Here is a 15,941-nt window from a genome sequence, read left to right as displayed (position 1 = left end):
CTTTTAGCACAAAGTCACTTTATAGTTGTTTGAGAACCACAATTCTAACCTTCACAGTTACCCTTTGACAGCACTTGGACCTTCATTCTGCAGAAGAGACACCGGGGCTCAGAGGAGCTGGGGACGGAGCAGAAGTGGCAGGTATCCAGGCAGCACTTGGACCCTGCTCTGTCCAAAGCCAAAGCCAAGGTCAGACTGGCAGGCGTTCCCAGGTTGAAAGTGGCCTTAGAAATGATCTGAGCAAACGCCTGCAGTTTACGGGAGGGAATTAGCTCTAAGACCAAGAGCGGTGAGCCGTCTGGCCCTCCACCGCCCACCGGGGAGGACACGTTTCTCTGTTCACATTGATCTCTGGTCCTGTCTCCCTCCAGGCCACCCACAGGCAGCAGGAAAGAGCAGCTGCCCAGCCGAAACCCACGAAGCAAAGGCCTGCCTTTACCAGCCTGCTGACCACGGAGGGGTCTGTGGTCCACATCACTGCTGAGAGCACCATGTGAAGCTCTGGGCCAGAGTTCCTGGTCCCCGAGGCCCAAGAACGGGCCACCCAAGGTATGGTATGAAAATTTTGCCTATGTGCATGGCACATCTGAGTCTCAAAAGGATCGTACTCCAAAACAGCGAGGTACCCTGCTTTGAGAAACTGTCTGTAGAGGCCCCTGGTGGAGAAGCCGATGAGCCACGCTCTCCTCCCAGTGCCCACCCAGATGAGGCTGCAGTGCATGTGGCTGTGGGGACAGAGCAATACAAAGTCAGCCTCTAGGCAGCTCATTGGCCAGACACGAGAAGGGCTCAAAACTCCCCGAGTACATGGGGGAGGGCTGGGCTCAGACTCAGTGACCCAGGCAGGTGCTGCTTCTGGTAACGGCAGAGCAGCCAGAGGAGGAGCTCACCCGGCCTGGACTCTCCCACAGAAGGCCGTGACTCCTGGACGCGGGGACGCTCTTCTGTCTTGTTGCCATCTCAAGCCCATGAAGAGAAGCAAATGGGGAGGCAGGCCTCCATAGCACCCCAGACTCTCTCTTAGGGCAGGAGACGAAGACAGGCAGGCGCTCACAAACAAGAAGCGGTGCTAAAATGCACTGGACGCCTAAGACACTGGCAACCACAAACACAGGGATTTTTCAGAGGGCGACAGAAACCTCCTGGGTGAGGCTGCACCAGCGTGGAGAGAGTCCTTCACTCTGCAGCAGAGTAGCACCGCCAGAGGACCTCTCCAGCCCAGCTAGGAGAATGCCCACGGCCCCCAAAGCACGTTGGCCTGAGGGAATGGTTCAAAGCAGCAAGTCCCAGGGGCTAGTGTTGGACCAAAACCTCCAGAAGTGCCAGCCCATAGGGGACATTTGTGGGGACCAGAAAAAGGCAACCCTTCCTCACGATCCTTCTGTTTCTGATATTTGGAAAATTTCAAAATAAACACGCAAACCCACATCTACAGGATGAATGGTGTTCCTGACAGGTGACACCCTTGGGCAGTGCACAGCCTGTACCACGGTACACAGTGACCCTGCAGAGCTACACGGTTCCACATACCACCTCTGCATCCACGGTATAGCTCCCAAACTGGCTGAATTCTCTGCTCCTGAGGTTGCCCTGGCCTTATGTGAGGCCAGGTGAGTCCTGATTAGAAAGCAGGAGGGATTTCCACCCTCAAAAAGGATACAATGTCAAGATTGGGCACCTGGGTTAAATGGCATTTTTTAAGGCAAATGCAGCTGTGTGAGCAGGTGACAGCAGCATTAGAACTGGAAATTGCCTGGTGGGATAAGCACCACGTGGAGTGCCGAGGGAAAAATCAGAGTCTAATCAGAATTTGTGATACGCATTAATCTATGACTAAATGAAAGGGGACATGAATATCTTTGAATTTTATTACAATTAATTAAAGCTACTTCATGTCATTTTCTTGGTTTATCTCTTTTCCTTGGAGAGAAGGGAAAACTTTTACAATTTATGGAATTATTTTTAATAAATTAGTGCAGATGAGCACATCTCAATAAATAAATTATTCCAACCAGAATTCCCTGCCCCAGCCCCAGCTGCCAAGAAGGAAAGCAAGAAAGGACCCCAACTGAAGCGTGCCCTCTCTCCAGCTAGAGCCCAGCGCTGCCCCCCCGTGGCTGATGCTGTCCCTATGGAGTGACCACGATTTCCTGTGGAAGGTGCCTCTCGCGGGGCTTCCTGGGGCTCCCGGGCCCCTGTTTCATCTCGTACCTTCAGATGCTAACTCTGCAACAGGACAGGAGACAGCAGCAGGTCCCACATGAAGACAGAGGCAAGGCCAAACCAGGTGCCAGTGGGTCCTTAATGAGGAGCTCTAAGTTCACCCACCAGCACCCAGGGGTTCCTGACACCAGTTCTGGGGCCACGTGAGCCGCCAACCATGGCAGAAAGAGAAGTGTCAATCACACTCTGAGCCTACATCGGGTGGATGTCATGCTGATGGGGAAGAATATTCCAGACCCTGACTCAGTGGCCCTTGTTTCCTGCACTGGTTTTGTGACCTCAGGAGAGTCCCAATGCCACTCTGGGCCTCAGTGTCCCCATCTGCAAAAACGAGGGCCCAACTCTCCTCTCTAAAGAGGCGCTGCTCCAACAACAAGGGGGACACAATTTCCCCCTCAGGGTCTTGTTCACCCCCAGTTCTGCCCGGCGGCAGGTCTGGGGCCAGAGTCTGCTTTATCTGATCAGTTCCCCGGGGTGCTGCCGGCCACACAGTGCCCTTTGAGCTCCCTCCTGACCTCACCTGGTGCTTTGCCTCATACCCAGTGGCCAAGCAGGGAAAGACTCCTCGCCAAGAGGAAGGCTGGTGGTCACGCGCCCTGCCTCCGCCCTGGCACGCTGGCCACCATGGTTGGAGGCTCCTGTTGAGTTTCAGCCCAGCAGACAAAACAGCTGGCTGTGGCCAGAGCTCAGGGACCCGGCCAGCTGCCTTCCGCCTTTCCAAACAAAACTTGAGAATCACAGGGGGAAAAATGAGAAAAAAAAAAAAACAAATATTTCCTTCGCATCCACCTCTCTTCCCCGCCTCCACACCTGGCCAGAAACCAGCCTTGCCGTCCTCCTGCTGCCTCCTCCAGCCCCCCCCCGCCCCCCCGCAGTCACCGGCAGTGTCCCCAACTCCTCCTGCCCTCCTCCTGCTCTCTGCGCTCACCTCTGCGAGCTGCCTTGCCAGACTTATTTTTACAGCTCTGATTGAAGCTGGGATCCCGCTGACATTTCCACTCCCTCGTCATTATCAGCTCCAAGCTTCCAGCAGCCAAGCTAAAGAAGCTCTGAGAGCAGAGCCCGGAGCAGGAGGGGCGAGAATGAGGAGTCGGGGCTCTGCATGGCCACCTCTCCAAGAAGCCCACACTCAGCTCAGCCACCACCCTGCAATGCGGGGGGGCCTGGGGTCCCCCAGCCATGGTCCCGGGGGGCCAACCGTTTGCTCCCTTGCAACGACCTCATTTACTCTCCCAAGAATCAGGGCGCGTGGTGTGATTCGGAGATGCGTGGATATGAACAGACTCATACAGGCAGAAAAATTAAATCCCATTTAGTTTTGTATTGAATGAGAGCCACCAACTAGCCCCTCCGGGGGCGGGGGCTTATCCTCCTTTAGACAAATTTTCACCACCCAACCACCCATCTGCTGCGCTCCGCCTGCCTGCTCCTGGCTGGAGTTCGGTAATATGCAAAGCTCCCAGCGATCTTCGAGTATTTTCCCAGGGATCCTGGGAGGCGAGATGAGAATGTGCAGTGCCTGGCACTCGGCAGGGCGTAGACCATGCCTCCCATGACCCGGACAGGCTCCCACCAGCACGTGCCTAGCCCAGGCTGGTCCTCTCCCTTCAGGCCACACCCAGCAGCTGGGCCTAAGAACCAGGAGATTTGACAGCAAGGAGCCCTTGATGCTTTGCTGTCTCCAAAGAAATTCATGGTCGTGTTTTATGTCTGCTCAGCAAGGTCAGAGGTCATGGGAATGCATCTGGCTCATTTTGAAACTCCAGTTGGAGAAGGTCTCAGAGACCACTAAATAATTTACTTCCAGGTCACGGAAGCAATGATTTTTTACAGAGAAAGCATTTCCAACCTGATGCACTAACGTGTTAGATCATTAAGATGGGGATGGGTTTAGGGGTGAGAGAGATGTTTCTGTTGGGAGGAGGCATTTGTCACTAGAAGCACAAACAAGACACCCACAGTTTAGATTTCTTTTTCCTCTGCTCCCCAAAGACATCTCACCTTTCTTAAACAGACACTAACACCAATGCAAGCAATCTAAAATTTTCTATGGTGGTTATTTTTTTATTTTTATGTTTTTAGAAAGTCTCAGCTACCTCACGGAGCTCCCTCCAGAAAGCCGTCCCTGATTCACCCGACAGTGACCATCCCTTGGCTCCACCATCCTGCAGCACTTTACCATAGGGTCTGATCTGCAACCCACTGCACCCCCCGCAACACGCGAAATTCCTCCCGCTCCCCAGCATTTGAGGAAAGCCCTCCCAGGCATGCACAGCCCACGGCAGCCATCGGGCCCCGTCCTTCTCGTCCTCCGCCACTCCCCATGAAGAAGGGTGACAGCTGTGTGGCTTATTCAAAGCTCTGCCTTCAGCTTCCACACACAGCTGCCACCGCCAGCCGGATGACTTGGTTCACGTCACCATTTCCACGGTGCCATCGCAAGTGCAGGGAGGAGCCCAGTTTATAGTCAGATTTGCAAACTCTGATCACACCACCAGCTGGCAAAACCGGTCACCTTGAACCATCCCAGCTGGACCAGCAACTCCCCGAGCGCACTCCACATCGAAGACCGTGCCAGGTGGTGCCAGGGGAGAGAACAGACACAGGCACGGCCCTGTGCTCACGCGCTCACAGCGCAACCCCCGGAACACAGACGGGGCAGCCCTGACAGCACAAGTCCTGGACTCCGCGTGCCACCCACGTCACAGCTCCTCACAAAGGCCCTGTGCTGCTCTTCCCAGCTGGGAGCCGGGGCAGGGGCAGAGAGGGGTGGCTCTGACAGAGCCACTCTGCCAGGAGGGAGGCAGGGGCTTGCTTTTCAACTCACAAGCTGACTCCCGAGTTCACGTCTCCCTGTGCCTCGGTCCCACCACCTCCAACCGTGGGCGAGGGACACGGACGGCCTCAGGTGAACTGAGGGCTGGTGGAAGTTGGCGGGAAGAAAGCCCAGGCTGGAGAGGCCTGGCGGAGCGTCCTGGCAGAAGCTGGCAGAGCCGGGGCCCAGAGGGTGTATGCAGCAAAACAAGCCAGAAGGGGACGGGTGGCCGGTGCCCAGGGTGCCAACCCCAGCACACACCAGGGGACTTGAGCAACAGCCACCGGACCACGGAGGAGTCTTTAAGAAGCGGTGTGGACAGATGGGGGCAATGTGCTGGGAAGAGGACACCTGGCTCAGGAAGATAGTGTAAGGACATCCGGAAGAGGGGAAGGGCGGTGGGGCGCCGAGGAGCCACAACAGTCCCAAAGCACGGTTGACTGGGGACACTGGGGGGAGAGGACCAAAGAGGCTCTCTGCAGGAGCTCTGGAGCTGGCTTTGTGGGGTGACCCTGAACAAGACACTCCCCTGTGCCCTTAGCAGTGAAGCAGCGTGACGCTCACTCCCCCAGGTGGGGTCTGCACGCACTGACAAGCTGACAGCCCAGAGCTGGCTCTCATGTCCCTCGGCCATCACTAACTGCCCTAACTATCATGAACACAAACAGGAGGCTGAGTAGGGCTCCAAGAGCTGTCTGGTTTGGGGGGACACTGGGACTAAACCTCCATCAACAGAGGTGTGAGCATTCTGTGATCTTGATTGGTGGGAGGGCCTGAGACCTCGGGGAGGGGTCTCAGACGTCCCCAACCAGGCTGCTGCCCTGCCTGGGCCACCACTGAGCAGCTGAGTCAAAATAAGCCTCTCCGGTGGGCAGAGGCCAGGCAGAGGCCAGGAGAAGTTCCTGGATCTCTTATACATCTGAGGGGGTCTGTCCATCTCTGGATGCTGCTGGCCCATCCTGATCTCTTCTTTGCCTGTGGCCCAGGCGGCCCTCTTTCTCTGCACGTGCGTGTGCGAGTGCGTGTGTGTGTGTGTGTGTGTGTGTATGTGTGTGCGTGCGCGTGTCGCATGCTAGGGATAGCAGGGAAGGGTGCTTCCTGTTCTTTCCTTCACTTTTCCTTTGGAAGCAAATCTACTTTGATAGCCCTCGGGTGACTACCCTGACCCCGGCTAGGGACGGTCCCTGAAGGAGAGTGAGGCTCTGGCAACCTCTTGCCTGGGGGAAACAGGAGACCCCGTGGTGCCCTGCAGCATCTGGTTGCCACAAAGTGGAATTTATACATGAAAATCAGGAGACGCCAGCCCGGGGCATCCCAGCCAGGCCTCTGACAGCACTGACAGCTAATTAGAAAGCTCCATTTGAGCCTCACGTTGGAAAGCCATTTAATAATTAAATGTCTTATCTGTATTTAAAATCCTCTGACAATATACACTTAGCGTGTGGCCAAAGAACCAATTTTCTCACTGCCATCACCCTAAAAGACACAATATTTGAATCCAGGCATCTCCCCCACTGACAATAAGTGACATCATGTCACACAGTTGGAATCAGGAAGTGTTCCAGCACCGGGGATCCTTCCTCCTGGCTCTGGGTTGAAGCAGAACAGACACCCTGATCAGAAACACTCTTGACACAAATGTGCCCCTTCACAAGTCACTGTGCAGGGACCAGGCAGGCGGGAAGTAGGCAGGGGCCCTGGCCCAGCTCGCCACAACTCAGGAGAGGACAGCAAGCTCTGTGCTTGCTCCACATGGGATGCCACTGCAGCCACCAAGTTAGGAAGCCTACCTCCTGAGGTGCCTGGGAAGGGGCTCTCACGCCCGCTCCTCACTGCCAGCTCTGAACCTGCTTGTCTGTTCTGGTCTCGAGGACACATTTCCAATCTCCACTGTGACATGAGGACACCAGGAGACCCTGGATATAAGAAGCTAGCACTACCCAGCTCCTGATAGGTGCTCAGAGGAACAGCAGCCATGACTGTGCTCCTAGGGGACCAGGTGCTGACTGCTCCTCCAGACGTCCTAGACCTGGGCCAGGTGACCAGAGTGTGCATGCCCCAGCAAGCAGCTCAAGCTGTCCAGGAGAGAGACGCTGCCTCGTGGGCAGCTGAAGGTGAGCATTCAGTGCTATGTCAGGGAGCTGGGCTGCGCCGTAGGCGGGGAGCCGGCTCTGTCCTCATTCTGTTGCTCCAAAGTATGGGCACAGCCTCCTCCAAGATGGATGGGCAGAACAGGTAAGGAGAATGCTGGCTAGAGTGGAGGCCACAACCCCCTGGGGTCCCCAGCAGCAGCTTCCAGCAACTCCCAATGACTCCCATCAGTAACCAGAGAGAACCGGCCACGGTCTCCTTAGTAACCACCTCCCAGGCCCCTGGGTGATGCTGTTCACAGCCTTCCAGCTCACTCTCCAAACTGCCTAATTTTTACAACAATCAGACTCTTTTTTTTTTTTCCTCCTCTAAACGTTCACTTTAGCACATCTGAATCATGGTGTGATTTCCAAGCCAAGTTCGACAGCGATTTCTTCACAAAGCGCAACGCTCTCCATTAACGAACCCCCTGGGAACAAAGTTCCTTCTAACAAAGATGCATTAAAAACACAGCCAGAAGACACCTCACGCAGCCCGCAAGTGTCACGCAGTCACACCACAATGGGGCGGGGATTGGTCACACAGCTCAGGGAGAGTAGCTGGTGACCTTGCCCCATGTCTTGACCTTCAGCTTAGTTTCATTATCTGCAAAATGATGATGCTAACAGGCAACTCTGAAGGGGAGAACAGAGTACAGATGTTCATTCAGCAAACACCTGCCGAGCACTCACTGTGTGCCAGGCTCTGTCCTTGGTGGTGAGACACAGCAAGGAATCCAATGGCACCTGCATTCTAGTGGGGGAGGCAGAGCTCGGCCACATGATTGTGGAGTGGGGGTGTGGTTGGAAATATCGCAAAGTAGAATAAAATGGGATGAGCAGAGTGCGAATTGCTTTTTCTAGGCGGTCAGGGAAGGCCTTTAAGCAAAGAGGACCTGCAGGAAGGAAGGGAGCAGCACTGCAAGTATCTGCAAGTAGTCTAGGCAGAGGAAACAGCCAGTGCAAAGGGCCTGAGGCAAGAGTAGACTTTGTATTCACAAAAAAGTAAGGAGTCCTGGGTGGCTGGAGAGAGAAAGGGGAAACAGTCAAGGAGACAGCTTTGGATATCACTTTGAAGGAAACAGGAAGTGGTCAGAGGGTTCTGAACAGAAGGAAAATGGTGCATTGAGGCCCTAGGAACAGTGCCTTGCACATAGTAAGTGTTTGATTAACATCGGCAAGGGTTATACATCCCCATCTGGTCACACCACACACATGAATGTACACTCCCTCCCGAAACCCTTCAGTAATGCCCCTCTCCCTACTGAGGTCTCCCAGACCCTCCAGTCTTGGATCCAAACTCCTCTGTAACAACCTCCTCTGCCCCCGCCACTGTAAGACAGCCTGCCCTCCCTAAACCTATGCATTTCCCTCTCCTTTGCTCTCTCTAGCACCTCCTAAGCCCCACCCAATGCCACCCATCCAAAGGCCACCTCACCCATGAATGCTGCCCTCATCAGGAAAGTCACCCCCCACTAGTAGCCAAGCCCCCCCAGATCCCACCTCCCGTCCCCATCACCACCCATGAGATGGCGACCCCCTGGCACACCAGCAGGGCTTGGCCTTGACACAGACTCAGCCACCATTAAACATGGCTGAATAACCAAGTAAGCACCCAGGTGTTTGTCCCTATCCACTGGACAGAGTCCTGAGGGGGCAGAGCTGGCCCCCAGGCTCCACAGGGGACCAGTGTGATCGAAGTGGACAGGGTGGGGACGGTCCCTTCCTTAACACACCGAACTCCAAAGGACAAAGATAAATCTCAGAGTCGCTCAGTCCTCTGCTCACCAGCGGCGCAGCCCAAAGGCTTCAGCTCCATCTGAACACAAAGGCAGGGGAGTTCTTGACAAGATAAAAAGAGCCACGATACAGAGGAGATTCAAACCCTGGCCTAACGCCACAAAAAGAGGCCCAGGACGGCCACCTGCCAGGTCCCACTCTTGGCTGTGGGGAAGGGGAGATGGAAAGGAGCCCGACCCCCTCTGCAGGGGCCATGCTAGTGAGCACTTGAGCCACGTCACAGGGGCCTCCAGCCACGAAGGTGTGTGAAGGTGAGAGCGGAAATCAACACCCCCATCTCCACAGACAACATCGGAAACCCGCAGAAGAGACGCAGACCAAACAGGTCGGAATCTTCCAGATGACTGCCCAACCCGAGGCCCACAAGTCACAAGGCCACAGAGCATCTCGGGAGGGTCTTCATTAACCAGCTCAGGTGAAAACAGGGCCTGACACACAAACTAGCTCCTGAGGCCTCTTACGGGCTCTGGCTCCCCCATCAAGCATTGGGTCAGGATAGACCCAGGGCAGTGGCTGCCCGAAGCCAAGATCCCAGCCCATCCACAGGATGCCGGGGGAAGGGCGAGCAGAAATCAGGATACAGAATAGAACCTTGTGGCACCCGTCGCAGACACCCACGGGTTCTTGTTTGGGTTCGGTGTGGTATTGTCACCCCACTTCCTAGTGATAACCCTGATTTCTGTTTGGGGATCACCCACCCCCGCTCTGGTCTGGTGGTCTGGTGGAGAGGACCCCCTCCCAGCTCCAGGGCTGGCCTATCATTTCCTCACCCAGAGTTGCTGGCTCCAGATGGACACAGGCTCTCTCTAAAGCCAAGAGAATACCCTGAGGATTTCAAAACAGAGGCTCTCAGCCATTCCTGATGGCCTCAGAGCTCGGGCCAGATCCGGGCTAGAGCTGCTACAGCCATCTTGGAACATGAATGGAGAAGTCAGTGAAGGGGACTAGGGGACAGAGGGACTTACATTCAGAAGATGATACATTAAGAATGAATGAATGAATGCACAAGTGAATGAATGAATCCGGGCCCTGGTATCATTTGAGGCCTACTCAGTCCTCATGTGACTCAAACTCAGGTCTGACTGGCTCTCAAGGAAGGTGGCTAACATGCCTTGAGTGTTCATTCTGGGCAAACGTACCTGCCTGTGTTCCCTGCGGTGACCCCATGAGGAAGGCCACTTCCCCTTATCTTCATTTGCAAATGAGAAAACTGGTTCCGGAGGTTTGTCAGCTTGCCCAGGTCAGGCAGATCCCAGGTCTAGGTAGACAGGGTGGAGGCACAATTTAGAAACCAGGGTCACCCCCAAAGCTGTGATCTTGTGCCAAGCGGTGCTCTGCCACTCTGCCCTCCAGGAGAATACACCAGCGCTCTGGAGAGGGCCGCAGGGCCAGCAGAGTTCACACTTTGATAACTGAACCCCGGGAGGAACATCCGCTCCGGGGGCTGATGGGCATGGTGCTCTTTGGGAGGGAAATGCCACGTCTGCTGGGATGTGCTCCAGGACCATCTCGGAGCCGCTGATAAATGTCAGCACACAGTCATCCCGGGAAACCCGCACGCGAACGTCAGAAACCTAAACTTTTTGCACAGCAGTGACTGTGAGCCATCAGCTAAAATGCAAGAAAGGGCCTGAGAGAGGACAGGGGCCCAAAGTGCAAAAGCACCAAATGCTGACACCATCAGGAAGGTGGGGGGCGGGGAACAAAAGACAAGGACAAAAGACAAGGAACGCACCCCGTGGTGGCTGCAGAGGCCCCTGCAGATGCACTTAGCTCCCTGCTGTCAACAGTGGCTGGCTGCAGAAGGTGAGGTGGTGGCATTATTTGAACTCTACCCTCAGTAAAGACTCAGCCTCCTTCTTTAACAGAGGACCCCAGTCTCTCTCCAGGTCGGGTGGGGATGTCCCCCTCCCCTGGGTCTCACCTCTCATCCTAACTGCACCAAACAAGCCCAAAACGGCTGCCGGTTCTCCTCAGTGCTGGCGCCCACCTGGTCACAGACCAGGCCCTGTTCTCAGGGATCTCACTCTCCAGGACCAGGAGTCAAGCAGGAGCCAGCGTTCAGCCCTTGGAAGGGGAGAGACCTCTGGGTGCCACCAACAGGGGGGCAGGTCGTGTGAAGAGACTCAGGGTGAGGCTCTGGCTGGGGAGAGAAGAACCCCAAATGAAGCAGCACGGGGGGCCTCTTTCCCACCTCAGGGCATCTGCCCCAGACCTTTCCCTGTACTGCCCCGGATGCCCCCTAGGGAAGTCCCCACCCACCTCCCACCCCTGCACAGTCAGAGTGGACCTGCCTTCTGCCCTTCTGGGCTTCATCCACATGCCGTAGGCGCCTGCCCGACACACTTTCCAGAAGGTAAGGAGTTCAGGAGGTGAAGCAAGAGGGCGGGCCCCCTGCGTTTTCTCCTGCCTCTGCCACTTCCTCTGCCACTTGAACCAAGCCTCTTTGCCTCCCCCACGCCTCAGTTTTCTCGTCTGTAAAATGGGAAGGCTGATTGCACCAAGGGTTACATTGAGTAGTCACAGGACCCGCCTGGCCCAGGGCCTGGCTGTGCAATAAACATGAGTTTTCCTGTTTTCGTCCTTTTCCTCCACCAAATCGAGGCTCCTCCAGGAACCAGGCTCTGGGTCATCCCAGGCATGTCCCAAGCTCAGGACAAAACTACCTCCCTGGTGGCAAAAATGAAGGAACCACCACATGGGGTCATCATAAGGGATGTAAACGGCTCAGGCACACAGGAGGGGCCGAGGCACCGCGCCTGAGCTCAGAGGTCCTGAACTCCAGCGGGAGCCCAGATCAGGTGCTTTACTTCTCTGACCCTCGGTTTCCTCATCCGTAAACCTGAGATAAAAATGAGGACCTCTCAGGGGTACTGTGAGGAATAAAGGAGAAGCTGTTTCTAAAAAGCTCTGCCCAGGACCTGGTATGTCTCAGTGTGTATCAATGACGACGCTGGTGTCACCTGCAGTGACGCAGGGAGCAGAGGCCATCGGTGGTCGTGCATACTCCTTCAAGGAGCACTTAAAGGAAGAACAAAGGGGGCTGCCTCTGAGATGCTCGGGGAGGAGAGGTGCCTTCCCACTCAGGCCCCATCAGAAGAAGGTTCTGGAAAGGAAACATGCTGGCAGGAAGCCTGCCCAGCGAGAAGCTGGTCGCTGCGGGCTCCCTGCTCTCTTCATCTCATACCGTAACTCTGCCTCTTCCCTCCTCTCCCCGTTAGCTTGTCAAACAGACGGGAAGTGATGAAAGGATGGAGTTGGGAAATTAACATTTCAAAGTAAATATTGGAAGAGCGCAGCGAGCCTCCCGACTGGCATGTGCGGAGCCCAGGGCCGGCGTGTGTGCGATCCCCACAGCTATTGTGCCCGATCAGTCCACTCTCATTTTCCTCCAGCGGCACATTAAAAAAGAAACATCCCTGACAAACCTCCCTGTCCCAGCCAGGCTGTTACCGCCTGCAAGCCGAGCCCGCGGGCAGGCACAGGCCCGTCCCCCCTGCTCACCCAGGGACAGAGGGAGCTTTAGCCTCCTCCTCTCCTGCAAATCTCCCAGGGGGACAGGACAGGGCAGTTCAGTTTCCTAGCACACCCCACACAAACAGTAATCAGGATGGCACCACCTTTGCTTTCTCGGACACCCCCAACACAATACAGAGCAGTACCAATCGTTCATTCACTGATCCACTGTCTGTCCAACGGTCGCTGAAATTAGATTTTACTGTTAGGTTACTGGCTCATTCTCTGCCTGTCAGGGAGTCACTCAGGAGGTTGGGGGAAGCACAGAGACAATTCCATGACATGCAAGGGTACCAGCCAGTACCCGGGTGAAACAGTGACCATAACAGACACTCCTCAGAGCCTTGAGATCCTATAAAACAATTTGTGAAGATGCACTGAAGTTGAAGACACACTTGACCGTGACCCGGCCATTCCATGATCAGGCGTCCACCTAGGAACTCTGCTGACTGCAACCTAGGAAGCACATGCAAGAACATTCTAGCAGTGTCGTTTGCCACCCGAAAACCTAGAAACTATCCAAGTACAACACACAGACCATGGCAGCTCCGTGGCATGGTGACCATGCAGGAACCATCGCTGCCCACATCAGCGTGGGTGAATCTTGGAAGCACAGTGTCGAGTTTGAAAAAAAAATAAATACATAAAAGGGTGTTTGAGAAACGTACCTAGTTTGGTTCCTTTTATTAAAAAGTTAGAGAATAAGCTCAACTTAAACTAAAGCTCACATCTACTAATATATGTAGGAATATTCCATAGAAAATGAAGCAAATTATAAGCCCAGAAATAGCAGCCTCTGGAGCTGTGACCAGGGCTTGGTGACAGAGGGAGTGTGGCCTTCCTGTGACATCGCCATGCTCTTTGTGCAGTTTTGGTGGTGAATCCACTGATACTCATTGGAGTTCCTGCTTTGCCACGAACATGTGCATCATGACCCATTTCAAATTCTCTTAGGGCTGACAACCATCTGGGGCGGAGGCATCTGAAATGGGGCTGGCACTCTGAGGCCTGCTGAAACCAAACTGCCCAGCCAGCTGAGAGTCTGGATTATTAAAAAGCCACGGAGACAAATGAACAATAACAACAGCTGCATTTACTGAGTGCCCATCACGCCATCGGCACGTGCCAGACTCCTCACACAGATTATTCTAATTCTCACAACCACCGAGCGAGATGAGGGTCATCATTGCCATGGAAACTGCAGCTCTGAGAGGTGAAGTGACAAGGCCAGGGTCACCAAGCTGATCCTACCGCTGAGCAAGAAACCAATCACACCCCGTCTGTCCACGCCTGCAGAGCAGCCAAGCAGCCTCTCAAATATTTATAGACATAAATGGTGAATGAACCAAAGCGCAATTCAATCCAACACATATTTATAAATATTTATAACCAAATGTTTTGCTTTGATAAAGCCTATTCTCTGAAGTGCCTGGCGTCAGACAAACAGGGCTTTTTCCACGGGAAGCAGGCGGGGCTCACCTGGGACCGTTTGCTGATTTCCATGAACACACACTTCTGTCTGCGCCTACATCCCTGCCCAGATGGCCCCCCACCCCATGGCCCATCGGCATCAATTGAACACATTGTGAAAATAAGACCAGGACGCTCAGGGACCACAGGATGCTGTTTGTAAGGGAATTTGTGCCCCTCTGCTGCCTAAAGTCTGCCAGAGGCTCCCCATCGCCTTCAGAATTAAATCCAAAGCCCTGGGCAGGAGTCGCATCCCTGAGCCTGCCCCTTCCCTCTTGTGGCTCGCACCCCGCTATTTGCAGATTCTCCAACGTGGCGAGGGCTCCTGCCACCCGGCTGTGTGCAGGCTGCTCCCTCTGCCCTTCCCATCTCCGCCTCTCCTGGTCTGGTTGATGCCTGCTGGATCCCCAGAACCCACGGTGATGCTGCCTCCGCCAGGGCACCTTTGCCAAGACTCACAACAAGCTCTCTCTCTCCCCACGCCCCGGGGTACTCACGGATCCTTCCTTTTTCTTCTCTACCCTCCCACAGACCCTGGACCCTCCTTCTGGTTCCCCAGTTCAGAAGATATAAATTCAGAGCTTGCTATACATGAATGCAGGTGTCCTCTGAGCTCCTGCCTCAGGGTCACATAAACAATGTTGGGTTGGGTCAGATGATCCACACCCAATGGCAGGCCCTAGGCCTGTGCTAAACCTGGACGGTGTTATCTGGTTTTATCCTCAAAACCACTCGGTGAGGCGCTGCTATCCCATTTCACAGATGAGGAAACCAAGATTTAGGGAAATCCAGTGTCAGGAACAAAAATCAGCCAGTAACCCAAGCCTGTTGGACTCAGGGCCCATGATCTATTATTACCTTTCTGTTTTGTTGTTGTTATTGTTTGTGGGTTTGTTTTTCTTTTTTGTACCAGGGATTGAATCCAGGGGTGCTTAATCACTGAGCCCCATCTCCAACCCTTTTTATTTTGAAACAGGGTCTTGCTAAGTTGCTGAGGCTGGCTTTGAACTTGCAATCCTCCTGCCTCAGCCTCCAGAGTCCCTGGGATTACAGGCATGTACACTTGTGCCTAGTTGTTACTACTTTTTTGAATAAATAATAAAATGCTATCAGATTCTGGAAACCAAAGGACTTTAGACCTGAAATCTTGGGAGGCTACACCAACTTTTAGTGGTCATTTTTGTGTCCCTGATCATTTTTTTTTTCAAAGTATGTAAGCATTCATGACACCACCTTAGATCTTGTACAGCCTTGTAATATCCAAGGAATTTCCATCAAATTAAGCAATTCTGAAATTTTTCCTTTTAGGACTTTAAGGTCGGTTTTATGTTATGATGTCCCAAGGGTGACTGGACCTGGTACCAGAGGAGTGCCCATGGCCACAAGAAGTCTCACCACACCCCTAGGCAAGGTCATGAAGGGAGACACTCACCCACCCACCCACATTGATTGCCCTTGAAAAGCAGCAGGTGAAGATGAGGGACCCAGCAAAGAGCAGCGCCTGCAGGTTTCTGGTCACTTCTCCATCCATGGTGGCAACATTATAAGCCAAAGGACCAAAGGGAGAAGAATCATTCACCTGGTCCTCAGGGCCAATACAGGGGCTGTGCCCGCCCAAGAGAGGCCCACCAGCCTGAGAGGGTGCAAACATCAGGGGACTTACTGTGCACATGCTTAAATCCCTCCAATAAGAGCAGAAGGATGAAACTGGCTCTGGAGTAAAATACCTGGGTCCCTGAGTTGAGCTTAGCCCAAGAAAGGGTGCCATGTCCTGCTACGTCCTGTGACGGCTCATTTTCCCAGCCTCAAAGAAAAAATCTGAGACTTCTCTCGCTGTGTGATGTTAGGCAAATCCTTGGCCACTCTGAAACATGGAGTTAACAGCAATTGTAATCCTCTCCACAAGGCTGCTGAGAGGATTAAGTAGGACCATGCAGGTCTGGTCCTCTGCTCACAGGCACAGCTGAGTCGCAGGTCCTGTGCTGGGT

General features: G+C 54.1%; 1 protein-coding gene across 1 annotated transcript in view; it reads right to left on the bottom strand.

Annotated features, from left to right (window-relative positions):
• The window catches only part of Slit1 (slit guidance ligand 1), a 154,010-nt gene that overhangs the window by 74,658 nt on the left and 63,411 nt on the right, over nt 1–15,941 (bottom strand). The gene's annotated exons all lie outside the window — the stretch shown is intronic.

The sequence above is a fragment of the Marmota flaviventris genome, chromosome 4 (assembly GCF_047511675.1).
Source record: "Marmota flaviventris isolate mMarFla1 chromosome 4, mMarFla1.hap1, whole genome shotgun sequence".
In the NCBI taxonomy this organism is placed as follows: Eukaryota; Metazoa; Chordata; class Mammalia; order Rodentia; family Sciuridae; genus Marmota; species Marmota flaviventris.
Note: the sequence above shows the minus strand (reverse complement) of the source record. Positions and strands in the feature narration are given on the sequence as shown.